Source organism: Gymnoscopelus braueri (assembly GCF_963280865.1).
Source record: "Gymnoscopelus braueri genome assembly, chromosome: 1".
NCBI classification, from domain to species: domain Eukaryota; kingdom Metazoa; phylum Chordata; class Actinopteri; order Myctophiformes; family Myctophidae; genus Gymnoscopelus; species Gymnoscopelus braueri.
Genome location: NC_137603.1, coordinates 17864217 through 17877289, shown reverse-complemented (window position 1 = coordinate 17877289; position 13073 = coordinate 17864217).

Below are 13073 nucleotides of genomic sequence, written 5' to 3'. Positions count from 1 at the left end.
ACTCCTGGAGCTCACAGGCAGCCAATGAAGGGCGGCTAGTATGGGTGTGATATGGTCTCGTTTTTTTGTATTAGTAAGTAATCTAGCAGCAGAGTTCTGTATATATATATATATATATATATATATATATATATATATATATATATATATATATATATATATATATATATATGTGTGTATATATATATATATATATATATACTATATATACTATATATATCAATATACAGTACACATTGGATGATGGATCAAATAGCCAAACACTGTAGTAAGTAGCCTAGCTAGATAAAGGCTTGATTCTGGGCTTCCGCCTCACCTTTTTTTTTATAAGGCTTTGTATTTCAAGCAAATAGCCCTCCATCACAAGTAGGACAACTAATCATACAAAGCTAGTGCTACAGCTTTTGACACTACAATGCATATAAGTAAATGCAAGAATGAGCTTTGACAAACCTGTGTGTAAATGCAAATGATCATTCTTTTGCAGTTTAAATGAAGCTCAGTCTATCACCATCCAGGCACGTAAATCAAAATGAAATCAATCATTTTCACCTGCAGGGGTGGATTAACGCACAGCCCAGGGGTCTCTAAGTCATAGCCTTTTCATGGATTGTCGCTGTTATTAACTTTCTTGTCAAAGGGCTTATTCACTCATAAGCCCCAAAATACTGAAAAACTGAAGGAATAGTTAAACACATTGTAGATGACACAAGAAAGAAGCTATCGTGTCACCTTTTAAGTGAGTTTATCACAGCAGTTTATCTATAGGACTTTAGAGGGGGATGAGTACTCCATGCAATATGGGCCCCTCATCTGTAACCTCTCCCGGAGGTTAAATGGGTTGGCGCAGGGCCAACAACCCTGAGTGACCATAAAAAAGAGTACGTTACAGAAGCATCAAAAAGGCTAATGCAGGCCTGCTGGCGTAGCGGTCCGGGCACCTAGGCTACAATGTAGCCTGACAGCACGTTGCGGCTTCGAGTCCCCATCCCGACGGCCTTTGCTGCCCACGTCACTCCCCATCTCTCTCCCCCCATTTCCTGTCAGCCTATACTGTCCTATAAATAATAAAGGCATAGAAAAGCCCTTTTAATAGGCTAATGCAAAACATAATAGGAAGTGCCCCCCAACACACACATGCGCACACACACACACACACACACACACACACACCTGAAAAATGGTGGTTCAGGAAGACCCTTTTATGTTGTTATCCACCCCTAATCTGTCTGAGTAGGGCCCCTCAATCATTATAGCATCATTCATCATATAGACTATGTGCTCCTTTAAATATGTTTAGTGTATTGTATTGTGTAGTAGTGTGTACCGTTTTAGGCCTGTGACAAGTGAGATTCCTTACATGAACACCTCCAAAGTGAATTGTACTTCCATGTACTGTTTCTCATGTCTTACTAAATAAAGTACATCAATCAAAAGGCGCTTTCACTTCTACCCATAGAGGGCGCCACAATCGTGAAATGTTGCACCGTCTGTCGTACAAACTGTATTTCCATACGTACCTTCCTCATGTTCTGACGGCTGCACTGGGAATGTGCTCAAGTGAGTTGTGTGTGTGTTGTGTTTTCTGGTTGTGTGTGTATGTTCACTGTAAACCCTGTTGAGAATGATGCAGGTGAGTATGTGTTGCCAGTTGCCTATGCATGTGTACTGTAGATCCTGTTGCAAGGGTACATAGTTTGTGGTGTTGGCCGCAAGCCATTGTACCTGCCGGTGGGGTGGGGCTCCCTTTTATAAGTCTGTGCCTATTTTTTAACTCTTTGGTCTACTCTGTGCCCACGGGCCCAAGTAAGTGGGCTTTGAGCTACTAGAAAAACAAGTAGGCCTCGGGGCGTTCGCGTGGTGCAGGCCTGCAGGGGTAAAATTGCTGCTCACCACCTGTGTCTGACGACCCAATATATTTGCTTGGTCAATTAAACCAATAGAGTCAATAAAGCACAGGACACAGAAATATATTCTATGCCAAATGTAAATGTATGAGCTCTCTCAATGTAGTCTGCTGTGACAATAGGCTATTGTGGTTTACATCTGAAGTTGCATGGCTTCTGCATGCTCGGTCCTGTGAATCGCGGCAGCATCCTGTTGATTACGGTAATAGTTTTGCAGTTTGTGGTTAGTAGTTTAGCTATTTCTGGTTTAAAGCACATTCTAAGAAAAAAAAAGTTCAAACCTGTCTGACATTTGTAAGAATTCACTTTCAGTTTTTCACTTTGCTACAAACATGATTCTGTGTGACATTTACAAAAATGCATCACTGTCTTCAGTTCAGCACAGTTTCACATCAGTATATAATCAGTATTATAGTTGGGACACCAGGTTTTCCGTCGCATCTCTGCCTGTTCCGTTGTGGCCTTTATTAAAATGTGCATTTAAACAAATGTGTAATATGAATATAATTAATCAATTATAACTACTCAATAAAACATTATTTATCATTTGCATCTCCTGTTGTATTCATCATTGTAATGTATACCTAATCTGAGTTCCCAGAAGTTTTTCGCCTCGCATACAAACGGGAGCGAATGTATACCTAACCTGGCTGACTGTATACAGTTGAGTCTTCCACAGGTACAGGTGCAGCTGGCTTGGCCAGGCACAAATTGGCTCTGTTCACAGATGTGTAGCTGGACAGGAAGATGGAGAGAAAAAAGGGGAAAATACAAATGTTTATTTTTGGTGTGCCATATTTCTTTTTTTTTAAACATGTAGAGCAATATCATACTGTATGTAATTGGCCTGTGCTTTTTAAAAGCATTTTGAACCATACAGGAATGTAGCTTTGATTGATTGAATACTTTATTAGCAGTTTGCAAAACAAAAAAAATAAGCTTATAGATAAATAAGTACTGTATCGCTGGCGACCAGTGATGGGTCAGGGTGAAAAAAGGTTGTTGATGCATTCCCCACTCCCAATTCTGTATACTGAGCTACAGTATGCAAGACTGCAGCCTAATCTTTAATAAATAAACTTGTGGTTTCCAAGGGAGTAAGAATCACTGGCTAACTATAAATCATTGATTGAGCTTTTTTTGCCCTGGGGAAGTAGCTGTTTAGCAATCTACTGCCCTCACTTCTGTGGCTACAAAGCCGCTTGCCACTCAGATATATACAACATACTGTAAGTCCTGATGGAGGGAAGCTTACCTCATCTGATGATAGATAGATAGCTTTATTGTCATTCAACAATACATACAATGCATAATTGAACGAATTCCATTCCACTGGCTTACTGAATCTATCTAGAACTACTCTTAAGTAAAAACAAAAAAAACACTAATAAAATCACAGTCAGTTCATAATGAGACAAAAATATTGCACAGCAAGGAGTCCTCAGGCTGCACTAGGCTGTCTGCACAACCCTCTGCATTGCTTAGTGGTTGAGGTCAGTACAGATCCCATAACAGGCAGTGATGCAGTCAGTCAGGTTGCTCTCAGTGGTTGCTTTGTAAAAGGCCTTGGGGTCAATACCAAACTTCTCAGTGGAATGGACGCTACAGAATTTGAAACTGCTGCTGACCCTTTCTACTACGGTACCATTAACTGTATGTATGGCCCAGGTTGTTCTCCTGGCACCATGGTGTCAGGTTCACCACCTCTCTCATCGTGATTAGGCCTATCATTTTCGTGTCATCAGCGACCTTGACCGCTAAGTCAGAGCTGTGTGTGGCTCCTGTGTTGAGGGTCAGAATAACCTATTGGATCCCAACCAGTGGGCTCAAACCAGCCCAAGCCACTGAAACAGCACAGCTTGCAGTCACAGAAGCATTCCATGCTGCGCAGGCTGCCTCCCACTCCCACAATCTTGCAGCAGTTGACACAAGCTTCTCCTGGACACCCTTTTAGACCGTGGCATCACTGGGACAGCACTCAAGTGGTTCACCTCCTACCTGTCTGGTCGGACCTTCCGGGTTTCTTGGAAAGGTTTGCTTTCATCCCCCGTACTCCCTGTCATCTCGGCTTACAAGCTCTTCTATGATTCTTATGCTGATGACACTCTGGTTTTCTCCTCCCCTCCCTTTGCCACACAGGTTGAAAAGTGCATCACAGGCTGAAATCTCACAGTGGATGTCTTCCAACCAACCACCTCAAGCTCAAAGCAGACAAGACTGAGCTTCACTTCTTCCCAGGTAAGTCCTGCCCTCTGCAGGATCTCACTATTCCCATCGACAACTCCCCTAGTGGCTTCTGTACCAACTGCCAAGACCCTGGGTATTATTCTGGACCATCAGCTGTCCTTTAGTTTAAGGTACATTGCAGCTATCACTTCTGCCAAAATCCTTATCCAGGTCTCAGTCCTCTATCTCCAAGCTTGACTATTACAACTCCCTGTCTCCCTCCTTATTGAGGCCCCCCTTTGTAGTTTAAATGCTAGTGTTCATTGTTTACCTGATGTCCTCGTTTATTTCAAGCACTACATTGTTCTTTCTGCACACTATACTTATGTGACTACACCTACAGTGCTGTAAGCATGAACTCTAGTTGTTTGCCGACTAGAGTTCATATTTACTCAGCTTAATCCGATCTCGCACCTGTAGGTCGCTCTGGATAAGAGCCTCTGCTAAAATGCCTAAATTGTAATTATAAATTGGGCTGAGGTGTTGTGGCCCATCCGCACCTCCTTGCATCCATGTGTAGTGTTGTAGCTACGGCATCGTCTGTGGATCTGTTTTGCCAAAACACAAATTGGTTGGGGTCTAGGATCTTTGACATGCTTCTCAAAGCATTTGCTGTGTTCACTCATTTGTAGTGTGTGATACTTGCATTGTTTGTGTTGTAACAGTGGTTCATGCTGCTCTCTTGGCCAGGTCACTCTTGGAATAGACCGCCGAAGTCTGACGTCATTTACACATCCTTTGTTTGTCTACCTGGTTTGCAGTTTTCCACCCCCGTTCTGAATCCCATAGACGTATTGAATATCGCGTCAAATAAGAACTGTGTTCCAAAAATAAACACATGACCCCGGCGGGTTGACTCTTATGGATATGAAGCATCAACTGACGGTGAGAAAACGCTAATGTTACTTCCGCCGAATTAGTTACATTTTCGCCAGAAACAGACTGTATCAAATATAAGTGACTGACTATCATAAACGATACAGAACCTCCTCCCTGACAATAACGCCGACACGCGGTGTTTATTTTTGGACCACAATTCTTATATGAGACGATTCTAAGATGACCCAATGTTATTCTCCATAGAGAAATTACTTCCGCAAACCTGGGGATGAACGAGTGACGTCAGGACTTCGGTGCTCTATTGAGATTTGAATCTCAATGAGTTAAACAAAGGATATGATGATGATTTGCTCACTGTTTGTTTTTTGGGCGGTGTAGCCGCCCCTATAAGTGGGGTTGGGACACCTCATTAGTATTAGTTTCCTGCACTGTGATTGGCCCACTTGGCCCACTTTCCTGTACTGTGATTGGCTGACTCTATTGGCTGACTCTATTCAGCACTGTGATTGGCTAGCGAGACACATGATGACATTAATAACCTATAAATAGGATTATGCACTTCCAAAAATACATTTTTTTTGGAAGTGAGCTTCCATCACTATGATGACCACTGTGATGACCACACCGCCCACTTCACACTGGGTGTGATTTTTGGGCGGTGAAACCGCCCCTATAAGTGAGGTTTGGAAATTTGTACAATTATCCTGCGCTGTGATTGGCCAAAAATCTACTCCGCCTAACCCTGCACCGTGATTGGCCAATCACAATCTATTCAGGACTGTGATTGGCCAGTGTCACATGACACATGTGCATAGCCCTATATAAGAAACCATAACTTTGTTTTTTTAAAGTTATGGTTTCGTCCATCATAAAGAGTGTTTCAATAAATGTATTTACCTTTTGTACATGATTGGTTGACTCCATTCAGTATTGTGATTAGATAGATATGTTTCAATAAATGTATTTATTTTTTGTACATGATTGGTTGACTCCATTCAGTATTGTGATTAGCTAGCAAGACACCGCCCACTTCACACAGGGTGTGATTTTTATAATCTAAATACATATATACTTGAGCACTTAAGCACTTAACAGAACAACTGTTCTGTTGATTCAATGATCTGCAGTATTGTTTTGATGACAGCTAGACCCTGCAAGTAAAGATTAGTGTGGAGGATTTCTACGGTGATTTGGTAGAATTGCATAATAGGACTAGTGTAAACTACTGTAAACATACAGATCCATCTAAAAAAATTGAATATCGTGGAAAAGTTCATTTTCTTACGTAATATAATTCAAAAAGTGAAACATTCATATATTCTAGATTCATTGCACATAAAAGTGACATATTTCAAACCTTCAAACCATATAATTATTATATATCACCACTGTTATTTCCCTCCCATTGGTGCTAGAATCTGATCATCCAGCTGACCATTAACTGATGGGATACAGTGAGTAGGCTCAATCTTAGCTTAACATTGCCATCTGCTGGCTGCATATAGTACCTCATATGATTTTCAGTGAGCGTCTTGGTTTTGCCATTTGATGTTTTGGCTCCATCCGTGGTCTTAGTACTTTGACATGAAACACAGTATAGCCATGAGGTTGAATTGCAGCTTGTAATTTGAGGGTATTTTTCAGACCTATCTAATGTAACACAGCTGAAGAAGTTACAGAAAACTGCACTGAACTTAGTTGTGTGCACAAAAATGTTAGCCCTTTTCCCTCCAATTTAGTCTTATGCCAATTAATTCCTCCCCACACACATTTGTGTGTTGTCACTGCTGTTGTATCCTGACTCACCTGCTAGTAAGGAGCCCCCACTTGAAACTTGCTTGAGATAAATAATCTAAATGTGAATCAGTCACCTTTTCTTTTTGTTATTTTATTGTTGCATTTCAATGCACTTGAAATAACAGATTGATTTGAAAAGCCTATAGCCGAAAATAGTCCCTGCATGGAGAAAAGATTGTTTTACAGATCAGATCTTTATGACTTTCTCATGGCAACGTGAATATTACCTGGAGAAGCAGAACATTTTAAAACAGTAAATCACCCGAGTTTGAATGGGGAGAAAAGGAAAAGACAAGTGGGCTAATTATTCCCAAATCTGAAAAACAGTGACATGCTTTGGAAGATTGTCGGCTTTATATCTTATGGATAGACATCCTTTGAAGGAAGGCACTGTGGGGCTGTGCTTTATATAACAGCATTTTAGAAAAGCTGAAGGGAACAGAAGTTAAGAATTTGAATTGATTAAAATTATATTAATTCACTTCTGAAATTTGAGATTGTAAGACATTTGAGACCTGCAACAAACAGGCACACATATCTGTGAGTAACTAGTACATTCAGACAATTATACATCGACTTATACACAAACTTGTGTAGTCTTGTCACTGCTTACCCCTACCGTTTGGTCTTCGGACCCCTTGGTCCTAGGGTTGGTATTGAAACCAAATGTTCCCTTTCACCTGCCAGTGAAGGAGCTTCACCGGGAGGATGTAGCTTGTGCAGAGGAACACCCTATTACTCAACGTTCAACACCTGTGCAACCCCCTGACCAAGCTGTAGGAGTCGCTATAGTGCAATGACAAAGACCACTGTCCCTGCCCGTCTTCCGCCCAGCCAAGCCGGATGCACTGCAGAGGATTCAAATCCCGAACTAAACAAATGTTTAATTCACAAACTCTTATTGAAATACCTTTCTTCAAATCTGAATTTAATACTTCAAGTTAACATATTTTCTACGAAACAAAACGTTTGGTATGTACAGCCTTTTATATCCCTTTACCTGTGTATTTCATACTTTCCATTAAATGATAGATTTATTCCTGCCTGTCAGCGTGGGACTATTAGAAATTGTATAGCCCACATTGGACTAGACCTAACTGAGGTGAAATTACCATGGCTGCATGAAGATGGAATGCCTTGAAAATGCTATTAGTGGTCATCTAATGAATTAGTATGGTGTTGATGAGCAACAACAATGATGAACTGATGAATGTTCTCCACACAAAGGTCATTTTTGTGCTGGTGTTGATGAGAGAAAATGTTAGTTGGTTGACAAATCCATCATCACAAAAGGTCACCATTTATTCTGTAGCATTCTCTCCATCTCTCTTTCCCTGACATTGATGTTTCTCTTACCCATTCTCTCTCTCTCTCTCTCTCTCTCTCTCTCTCTCTCTCTCTCTCTCTCTCTCTCTCTCTCTCTCTCTCTCTCTCTCTCTCTCTCTCTCTCTCTGCAATTCCCTCCCTTTTTTTCTCAATGATTTCCCTGCCCCTTCCTTTCCTTCTTTTAATTCTATGGCTACATTGTGACTTTGTTGTCGAGTGCAGCGCCTGTCACTATTTGGTCACAGTACCGTCTGCCAGGCAGTGGAAAAGCACAGATTGTAGCATTATCAGCATTCAGCAGCCACCATCATGATTGCACTGCCACGGGTGGCTACGTTACAGCTGTCTCCGGACAGAAGCAGGTACCTGGCCCAGAATGCCGACCAAGATGGGCATCCACTTCCCCAACTGGTTCTTGTTGGCCCTGTGCCCATATGTCCCCACACACACACACACACACACACACACACACACACACACACACACGCACACGCACACGCACACGCACACACACAGAGCAGTCCTTGTGCTATAGCCAACACTTGTCCCCGATTGTCAGCCATGCCACCCATGCAAGGGAAGAGACTGTCACACTGTCTCTCACCTGAGGGACCTTTTTCTTCAACAACAATAAGCCCCTGGCCAGCATGCATGTTCACTACAAGAGCATACATCTGGTAAGCACGCAGACTGTTGCTGGTCTACTCAGGACTAAGACAAATATTATAATTTATTTTGCCCCTTGAAGCAATTTTCAGCTGCTTAACAACCCAGTTTTTGTCACTTGTCTGTCAAGGAGTGTCTTCACACACCATATGACACATGCGCAAAAAATGAATGAAAAAATATATACATTATATGTTGGAGGTGTGCTCACGTTGGCCTCACGATTCGATTACGATTTGTCTGTTAATGATTCGATTCTACGATGCTACGATTCTTTCAATAATGTTACTGCTAATGGCTCAGTTAATACAAGCCGGCAAACGCATATTATTAACTCCTTTTTTGTTTGTAAAGTGCTGTAACGTGTTTATAGCATAATCACTCTCCTTCAAACATAAATGTATAAAATATATATATACTTTATATATATACTTTATGTATAAAAGTATGTATTGAATTTAATACAAATCAAAGCTAGAATAATGCCTGGACAAACCAACTCTGAAAACTCTAAAGAACAGGTGAAAGTACAACAGAGGGTGAGAACAGAAAATGTTAGGAAAATGGAGGCAGCAGGGGAAACATATTTACTGACATCCATGGGCTGTCACCACTCTGATTAATGGTGGTTGGTATCCCTGCCTGGTGAAAAGGTGTTGTTGGGGTGTAGAGGAAGCCCAGGCGCTGACCCAGAACTAATAGCATTCGACTTGAACAAGCTGTCCAACCTGAGAGAGTGAGCGCTGATGTTGCTGGTACACCGACGGCCCGGAAAGAGGAGGAAATAAAGCCTGATTTATACTTAGTTGCGCAGGGGTGTCACGCACTAGAAATAGCTGATCTACAAACTGACGACACGTTGCAGCACGACTCGTCGTGAGCTTGTAGATTGCCTCTTTTCAGTGTGTGACACCCGCACTCAACTACGTATTGCACATGCTTCAGGAAAGTTAGTTCCGGGGAAACATCGTGAACAGGTTAAAATCGTGACCTTTGGCCTTCTTGCACATGGCCCGAGTCCGACCACAGATGCTGTTGAAATGGCATACATGCTGCTAAGATGTTTTGCATCATCACAAACATGCCTATTTAGATCTCATACTCGTAAGATATACTGTATGTAACTTTGACGTTACCCAGTTTTCTTGGGGAGTTTGTAGTACTTGCGTAATTTAGTGTAATTTATACTTTGTTGTACGACAATGTCGCTTTCCGAAAATAACTAAAACTCTGCGACCAAATCGATCATACAACCAAGTGACATATACAAAGTATGAATTAGCCTTAACAATAAGCCATGGTTGCTCCGGTTAATGGCATTGTTGTCGTAATTGTGTACAGTTGTATCACGCTCAAGACCTAACCACCTTCAACCTGGTGTCCGTATTTTTGGCATGTCAGTTTCCAAAGAATTCCAAAGGTTTCAAGATTTCACGTTTTTCAAAATGTCTCACAAGCTTACAACGCCTTGCGTTGTGACACGTGAGATTGTAGACCGGCTATTTTCGCTATTCGTCGATGAAGTATGGGGCTTATAAGTGGTTAATGCCGGTATTTATTTCCTTCAGACCATTCATGCCCACTGAACTGCTCTCCTTATTGATCCTACACTGCCGCGAAACAGTCACACCCTCATACGTGAGCCTTCACACGTACATTCGCCAGCGAAACACCCAAGGAAAAGGTCTTGCCTCAACTAATCTGTCCAGCGTTGCCGGGAACATCATCCTGTCGAGGTTGTTTTTGCTGAGGGCAACAGCAAGCCCAACAGCTGGCACATAATGAAGCTTTCAGGCGCTTGTTCTCCCATCATGTAGCGCCAGCCCCTGTCTGCTTCCACCAGATGTTCCATGTTTTCACTCCAAAAAGTCTAGCTGCTGCCAAACGGTGACGCTAGCTAGTGAGGTGGTGGCCAGCTAGCTCCATATTCAATGGATGATTATAGGGTGATAGTTAGGTTAATTGCTTGTTTCATGTTTACTGGGCGAGGCCTTGTCATTGTCATCTTTTGCGTAGCTGAGGAAATCGATTTGACAGTAAAGATGTTATTATCCATCTCAAGGGTCCAGAGTCAGTTTGGTTACTAGTAGTACATTATTATGGTTTACTGTTGGTTGTGTTGATCGACAAGTATTGTATGTATTACCCACAAAAAAGTGGGGAAAGATGTATTGTAGCCTATAGTATACTCATTATTACATAACAGACCAACACTCTCTGATTCAATATTAATCAACTGCCTAACTAAACCAGACAATTTACGCAAGATTCTGATCTCTTTCTGCCAGTTGTGTGTGGTGGGTTTTTCATGCCGAAAGAGGTTGAGACTTTATTGGACAGTGAGAAGACCTGTAAATGGACTTGATGGAAGTAATTATCTCTCATCTACATTCTTTGTTATTTCTGACATTGTGTGTGTGTGTGTGTGTGTGTGTGTGTGTGTGTGTGTGTGTGTGTGTGTGTGTGCGTGTGCGTGTGCGTGTGCGTGTGCGTGCGTGCGTGCGTGCGTGCGTGCGTGCGTGCGTGCGTGCGTGCGTGTGTGTCCATCCACTTAATGTTTTTTTTACTTCATCAACCAAATGTATGTCACATGCTCCTGCATGCAAACACACAAACGCACACACAACACGCATGCACACGCGGACACACACACACGCGCGCGCGCGCACACATGCATGCACACGTATTAAATTCTCATGCAGTAATGAAGTTTTACTTGAGCAGAGTTATTCTCCTGACACTCGTTCAGTTTTGTCCTCATTATTTACTTATTTGAGTTGTTCTCTGTTAAAACTGTTGTCTGTTTAGGAAGCCACTCTATGATCCAGGAACACAGATCACTTTTTAATTAGTGTTCACTGTGTGTGTGTGTGTGTGTGTGTGTGTGTGTGTGTGTGTGTGTGTGTGTGTGTGTGTGTGTGTGTGTGTGTATGTGTGTGTGTGTGTGTGTGTGTGTGTGTGTGTGTATTTCTCTGTATATTTTTGTGTTGATTCGTGTGCTTATTTATTTGAGTGTACATTTTTTGTGTGCGTGTGAGTCATGAGAGACATTGAGAGTGTCTGTCTTTGTATGTGCACATCATGTTGTGAAGCATTCCCTGTTAATTACACTATCTAATCTACCCCTTGCCAGTGGGATCATATTGCAGGCTAATTGAATTAATTGAGGATACATGTTTTTTTCTTTTTACAATGTAATTGATTTAATTAATATAATTTATGCTTTGTTCATTCCCGTTACGCTGAAGACACTCTCACCCAATGTGTGTGTGTGTGTGTGTGTGTGTGTGTGTGTGTGTGTGTGTGTGTGTGTGTGTGTGTGTGTGTGTGTGTGTGTGTGTGTGTGTGTGTGTGTGTGTGTGTGTGTGTGTGTGTGTGTGTGTGTGTGCGTGCGTGCGTGTGTGTGTGTGTGTCTCTCTGTGAAAACCTCTATCGGCTATGTTGTCACTGATCAATGCACATTTAGTTGTCTAACATCTGGCAAGCAACTGGATATTGGGTTCTATGGCAACATCACATTGCTATCATCCCCCCCATCATTAGCTTTCACCATTGCCCCAAGGTCCATAATGTCGTTAGCCTACATGGAGATGCAGTAAAATGTTGTTACATGACGTGTCTTAACTCCTTTTACTGAGGTTGCCTGCCATGCAACCTGCTTGTCGTATTCAAATTGGACACCACAGGGAAAGAAGGCACGATGCGGGTAAAGGCGTGATAACATGAGGTTTAAAATCTCTCGCGTCAAACACCATTTAATTTGGGGATTAGGCAAGCAAAGGCCATTACAGAAGCTAGCTCCGAAACGCTGGCTAGAATTGGTGGATTTTCCAACATTCATGGGAAATGAGCTATAAAGATTTGGTTCTAGGCCAATTGGCCTGCGAAGGCATTTATACATTTGCAATTTCTCGTTCCCAGCTAGGCTTAATCAGTTTTACTTTTCGCTCTCATTTCTATGAAACTTGATGGGGTTAGCAGTGAAAATCAGTCCAAATCAATCAACTTGCTCAACTGCTGCAGTAGTTTTAATCAAATGTGCAGTCAGAATGATTAGCTACATTGACTGAAATTATTTAGTTCTAATTACAAACAGATGGGAGTCTTTATTTGCACTTAAGGCGACTGAGCATGGGAAATGCAGTGTGAACGAGAATAATTAAGAAGTTGGGTCTTGCTTTTTTCCAAGTTACGTTTAAATAATCAGTGCTATCATGTAAATTTGTCTTAAATTAACTATATAATTATATGCATACTTTACAAGCAGCAGCTATCACCTTCAAGCCTCCAGGTTGTAAAATCAAGGGAATC